Below are 7,412 nucleotides of genomic sequence, written 5' to 3' on the forward strand. Positions count from 1 at the left end.
CCAATAGGTATTTCAGTAAAACTGTTTTGGTCTGAATGAAACACTAGACTGAATCAAACATGTTTTATTTTTATTTTTTTTCTAAATAGGAATGTGCTCATTTACATAACTCCTTGCAAATGAATGCTAATAACCAAAGTCAAATGACCATTTATCAATGAAGCAATCTAAGAATGAATATAAAAGACAAGACAGTGTTTCCAGTTCAGTCTTTTTCTTTTTTTTTTTTTTTTTGAAAGGGACCCTTGTAGTCATGCATATTAATCACATGCCCTTTGTTGTTAAACATTTATTGTACAAGCCTAGCTGCTGCAACATATTTAACTTGATATATGCYCTGCCATCCAAGCATGGAAGACTACTGCACACAGATTGTGTAAATAGGTCATTCCTCGCAAAGTATACCACAAAAAAGAGGTGCATGTATGAGACAAAAACATAACAAATGTTCTCTGATGAGGAACAATAAACATGGTGCACATGTTAGAATGAGTCAACATGTTATTTTTTWTTTATTTCCATTTTTACCTAATACACTTCATGCGAACTTTGGAAAGGTTTTCTCAAAAGACCAAAGACTTGGCTAAAGCCTTAACTAATTACACTTTAAGCTAAACATTCACTTGTGAGGTCAAAGAACAAACCAGGTCTAATTAAATGAAGGCAGATGGGATTGCTACTTCAAGATATTTCTAATATAAGGTCAAAGCATGAAAAAATTCCACTCTTGTTCCTTTTAGTAGTTATACCTACTTACAGAGCTACAGGGACTTTAAGCTTCTGACAGTTTACAAGGGGCGGGAGGCAGGGCAAACTCTGTCCATCACAAAGTCCAAAGAAAGAAGCATWCAATTGTACATTTTTCACGGTCAATTTGTAAATCACTCAGCAGCCAAAAATATACTCTTTCAGACAAAGAACTCAAGAAAAAAATAAAACACTGACACCAGAAGATTATAAACACAGAAATAACTCTCATGTGGTTCAGACCCCAAGCATGCAATGACTATTTCTTAAAGATTTTTTTTTTCCTAATCCTATATAAGCTCTTGTTTGTGGCTAAAACAATTGAGAAAGAAGACAATCAACTTTTCTTTCCCAGCCACTACTGTAAATGCATGTTTTAAGAATTCACTGAATTATTCAGGAAAAAAAACAAACTGACAGAAACCAGGTGCACATTTTTTTTATTATTGTTTATAATAAAAACATAAATTAAGCCGAAAATGTTTTTGATCAGGGTCTTTGACCAGACTGTGACAGCTTGTATTTGTACAGACTGTGGCAAGTTCAGAAAACAGAATATGAGTGAAATAAGTTGACAAAATTGGATACACTTTATATCACTTTATATTTTCTTAAGTAAAACAATGTGTTTTTCTTATAATAATGTGTTTATTTCTRAAGACCGATGAGATCAAAAAGCCTAAACAAAAAATTCCCAAGATACTGAGGAAAATAAAGCTGATTGTTTAAAAGTCTCACTAACTGATAATCAAGATTACTGAACAATAGCATAAACAGGAACAGCTGATATRACTGGGTAATACGCTTGACCCCTCCCTGGCATTTAAAATGAACGTGTTAAAATACCAAATAAAGAAAAATGTWAAATTTTGTATTGTAATTTGTGAAATTTAAAACAAAACCAGTGCCAAACTAYCTTGAGAAAATCCCAGAGTCTTCCACAGGGCTAACTTTTCACAGTCTTATTCATTTAAAGTCTTTTGTGGTACAGAATGATTGACAGATGTCTGATCACTCCCCATCAGTTTACTGCTCATTGGGGTTCATTTTGTTCAGGGTCAGCCCAAAGTCACACACTTTAGCAAATAAGGGTGGATGTACAATACCCTGTGCCTTGAGTGCAAGTGGATGTGGTTTGGCTTAAACTGGGTAAGCAGGATGGTGAGCAAGATCACCATAAACAAGTCGGATTGTTTAATTTCTCACCTGTTTTCTTCATGTCTTTGGAAAAAAAAACAGGAAATGAACAGATTGGGGGCGGCTAGTCCAAAGGAATTCCAAATCCAGTAAAAGGAAGAAAATGACAAAATTGAAGTTTTTTTTTTTTTTTCTGTGATCTGGTTTCAGCGAAAAGACTGGCTAACAGCAAGTGTAGCTATAAATCTCTTGATTGCTTTGGATTGGGGGTTTTACCGTTGTCCTTGTGCTGAAAAAGGGCATAGTGTCAATTTATAACTGATCTTTTTTTAATTGGATGTTTCTGTTATACATATACCATATAAATATAGAATATCTGTTAGCCCACCCTATAAATATTTTATATTGACATTGACATTATATTGACATTACACTGACCATTGACTACTGTACAATTGCTGTTAATTTATTTTGTTAAGAAAAGACATGATGAGGTGACATCAAAAACAAAGCTGCATTATTTAGGAATGCTTGATAATTGTCTCAATTTTTAGTTTCTGCTTTTGATAGCCTAAAATTGTACAATTCAAAAGAGTCCCGGCCAAGATGGAGTGGAGAAARAAAAGACCTGGCCATTATAATAAACATATGGATATGAAGTGACATTTTTTCTCAGACCTAAATCTATTTAAGATAATAGTGTCTCAAGTAGACCTTCTTTAAACTCCTCATGTTACAACTCTGTGATGCACGTCAACAGTGTGCTCAGGATGACATGGGCCAAGGTGGACATGTTTACTCAGGCTTGGACCCCGGGCATAACTGCTTTGCAGTTTTAGCTATTTTCTGCTTTTGCTAGCCTAAAATTGTACAATYAAGTTTAGTACAGATAGTAACGTGTACTCAAATTCCTAAGTAAAAATTTACCACAGCGTCTTTGGATGAAACATATCAACACAGCGGTGGCATTCTGAAAATAAAAAAATAACGATGTTTGTTCGATACCTATGCCCATTCAGCACAGATGGAAAATTGCACCATCCACCTTCTGGTGTAGCTTATGAAGGTGGCATCAAGATGGCATCATCACCTTTGTACAGTATACAATATAAAGCCCACACAGCACTTGGAGGAAAAAGCTGTAGTTTGACACGACCTCCAGTTCCTGAAATAGCATGTGTAGAGGAAGAGAGGTGCTGTGAAGTCAGTAACATAGGCTCCATAAGCCAGGTGGATCCCACAGGGTGTATTGGCTGTACACAAATGTTTAATTACATGTTAATTTGCCAGTGTAACTTGCATTTACAAAAAAAAGAAGTACCCTAACAAGCTGAACACTTGGTCAAAGCCAAGAAAGCGGCACATTGCCCACATTAATACTAAATTATAAGGCTTGAGATGTTATAAGGAGCTTCRTTTTCACTTCTAATTCTCACCAGTGAATGCGGATTACCAGCAACAAATTTTGCTTTACTGTGCAACCTATTTTAAATATTTGYWTTATTTGTAAAATTCATKTTACTGTCCTTATTTGAACAATCCAAGTTTTAATCCACTGCATCATTTTAGTCTAACATSATGGTGAAAAGAAAGCTAATGATTTTTGTTTTCTTTTCATGGAGGAAAAAGTTTGCTTTTGTCATCCAAGGATTTCTGGTGTTTTCACCTTTTCTGTGCACCATATTTGAGTCTTTTACAAATGCAGTGGAACCTGTTAAGCAATAAAAAAATTTAATCTTTGATTTTGTGGATAACATTATAACAAAAACTTAACTATAGTGTTTTTTCTTCCTCCATGCAGAACTTAAAACATGGCCTGACTAAAGCAGTTTTTGCACTTGAATACAGAGCTTGTGGATGGTTTTGTCCAGATTTTTCTCCACTGTAGTTCTCATCAAACCTTCACAGCAGGGCATCCTGTGCTGAAGTTGTTCTCTCACAGCTGGAAACACTAGAACAAGTGTGGGGGAACATCTGTTTAGACCAAGTGGGACACAGGTTGTACACAATTAATTAGTTTTGACCAAAACTGCTCCATCATCTATTTAAGTAGGTGAATGAGGTTCATTGATAATTCGTTCTGTGTTATCTGTAAAAAGGAATCTAAGAAATCAGCTGAAAAAAAAAACAATAAAATTTATTGTTTTGCACACAACCTTGAGATCTGCTTTATTTCTRGTTTGTGTCTCTCTGGTTTAAATAAATATGGATATTTTTTGTAAGAMTTGTTTTTTTATGTACTCTATGTTTCTGTTTGCCCTTGTCATGCTACTATCAGAGTTCATGTTATGTTATGTAATAGTTCATGAACGTTTCTAGCCTGGTTGTTTGTTTGATAAATAAAGTTAACCTGCTCCTCTTCAGRAATTGTTATTCCACCTATATGTCACAATGTATAGGGAATCCTAATTCCCAGGTAGAGTTTAAATTGTTAAAGGTTGCCAAGGTGAGACTGGTGTTATTCTCTGCAGATTTCGCTGTTCMACATGCTCTGATTCTGTCATGTGAAGGTTGAACTAAAGTGCCCAATTGCTTTGTAAATCTWGATCAGTTGGTCCATTGAACAAGAACAATTTTCTTTGCTGGCCTTGATGTATTTATGTATCATTGTGAATCTTGGGGCCTGGATTTATTGTATAATAATAAGTGTTAGTCTGGTGTGGTCCAGATGATCAATCTTACAAGTGTAATTTATGCTCTTTATAAAATAGGCAAGATGTTTATGGGACCTAATTGCAGACACCAAAAATAGATCTTGACATTTTTTTCATAAACAATTATCTCACCTTTAATTTTGTTTTCTTTTTTTCTGCAAACGGCTTTAGACATTTAGACATTTCATACCTTTGACACTCCTGTTTTTACAGATACAATAGGACCTAAATTGATTATATTATTTTGTCATTTCTTCTTGTGGCTAATGGAAATACCTTAAAGTTGACCACTGTAACAATTTTTATTTGTCTGTGAATTCTCAGCAGCTGTTCATTTTCCACCCATTAAAAGTTGATTGTGTCACTGACMGTGAAAAGCAAATGATGAATCTCTTACTGTACCTCCGCCCCCACCCTACCACAGGATGTTTGTGTGCGCTCTGATTAAACAATGTGGCTGTAGAGAATGATTCACTCACTCGGCCAGTTAGCTACCCCCTCTTGGCTCCTCTGCAGGGCCATTTGGCAACTGATGACTAGCCATTTAACTGGCTCGTGCAACAATTGTATCATAGCACAGACGGTGCCTGCTGAGTACCTACATTTAGCTCATTACTGGCAGTAGGTAACTATCCGCCATAGCTTGTGTGCTCAAATTCACGTCTTTGTTATTGCCCATTAATAAGACGGTCTGTGCTTTTGCAATTTGAGGCATGGACGTCAATGAACACGCTGGTCTGGAAAGATCAGAAAAGAATGCCATCCATTTTGCCATTGTTGCTTATTTGCGTAGACTGAATTAATTCATTTTAAATATTAAAATGATTTAGATTGGAAATAAATAAACCRCTTATGATACAATGGCTTGACATGGTTTGGTATGATAAACCCCACTACTTAACACACTTACTCTGCTTTTGGTTTGCTTGCTAAAAAAAGATAGTAAAACAATGAATTTGCTGTATTTAGATTTTATTTCATCACTTCATCCACAGCACCACCTGTGTATCTGTCGAATGTCAGTGCAAGATTAGGATCTAAACATGTAATACATGTATTACACATGTATACATGTAATATAGATTGTTGTGGTGGAAAATAGCAGATCAAAAATAGTTTTAAATAAATGTGTCTCTGCAACCTGCAAATCATAAAGTCCATAGATCCGATTGGTGGCCTGTAGTGTATCTTGAGTCTTCCCCTTTTTACACACTTCAGTAGGTTTTACTGATTGTGTCTATCCTCAGTAAACCTGACATTTAACTAGTTTATTCTTTTCTTTTCTTCACAGCCTTTACTTTCACAATGTGAGAAAAAGTGACTATACTTTTGTTCAGTCTTTGAGATGAAATTACATTTTAATCAATAATAAATTATGATTCCATTCCATTATACCACCAAAAATAATTTGGTTGAGTTTAATGCAACCCCTTAAGCCAATCAACTAGACATTACTGTTCTTTATTACTTAAAAATTYCATCAGACTAACAACATGAAAGTAGAGATTTTGTTAATTTGCAGCTAAAAGTGAACCAAATTCATCCAGCTTGGCACACCACAATAAGTAATCGTACATGACACTCACTTCAACAGCCTATAAGATAGAGAAAATGATCTGGCTACATGATTAAACCTGCAGGGCTCACTTTGTAGTGAGTGGCTAATTATGGTAAATGAGGAACAGGTGTGAAAAAACAGCAAATTATAAGGTGAGAATGGAAAGAATAGGAAGAAACTACAATTTGGATGTGATTTCACGGCCTATCGGTCTTCAAGTCAACTTATCCTTTTAATTGCAAATGCATTTTTTCGCCATTAAAGAAGTGTTTAATCTGTTCACCAGCCACATTATACAATTTGCATTTTACACAATAAAGACGCAGAGGTCTATTTTTTTCATTTTTAATGAAGAACAGGTGTTAGTAATCMTGGCCAGGTGCTTAAAATCAGGCAGTAGGCACAGCCAGTGAAACAACATATGGTGTTGAATGTTAGAAAGGAATTACCTGTCACAGAAATGTATTTGTATATTTAAAAAATGAAACATTTATGCATTTTTTGTTATTTTGAGCAAGCTGCAGTGGTTGTGTTCTATTTTTGTTAAGTTTAAAAGCTTCTCTTTTACTCAAAATCAAAACCAAGACTGATGCATTAAAAAGGTTGTTTTTGCTGCCTTATTGCACTTGTTTACAGTATTAGTTTTCCATTTCCTATTGACGTAAGCCAGGTCCCTATGTAGAAGCATACATGCAAAATGATGAAATAGAGGATATTGAAGCATTTTGTGGAGTTTTTATGTGTGCCTCAGAACAGCAGAATTATTAAGAACCAGTTGATCCTTTGACTAATCCTCCAGTTTAGATGTATTTCTTGAATCGCAATACAATGTTGGCAAGGTTTTGTGTGTTCTTTGGAGTGCCATAGTAGACTGGAATGTGAAGTCAGAAGAAAAGCTTTCAATAAGATGTCTTACAGAGTAAATCCCTCATGTGGATTGGCAGAAAATTGAATCAGAGCCTACATTCATGGGTTACAACTACAGAAATATTTAGCATTATACAGGTTTTTTCTTCTCCTTTTTTTTTCTTTTTTTTTTTTCTTCAAGCGTTTGAAATACAAGGGGGCATAGTTGCTTTTCTCTGAGGGCTGAGGTGAGGAACTACTTAAGGAATCCATGGATTTAAATAGGATCTGTCACATCCATATGGGCTTGTTTTTTGTAAGCAGTAACAAAACAGGCACATTCACAGTGACAGCAAATGCTTCTGACTGGATCAGCAGATGTTCATAATATCGCCACACTTCTACACCACAGACCGGGTGACAGACACTGTCATATCTTTGCATTTTAAAGACAATCTGATATATATATA

This window comes from Austrofundulus limnaeus, unplaced genomic scaffold, assembly GCF_001266775.1.
Source record: "Austrofundulus limnaeus strain Quisiro unplaced genomic scaffold, Austrofundulus_limnaeus-1.0 Scaffold231, whole genome shotgun sequence".
In the NCBI taxonomy this organism is placed as follows: Eukaryota; Metazoa; Chordata; class Actinopteri; order Cyprinodontiformes; family Rivulidae; genus Austrofundulus; species Austrofundulus limnaeus.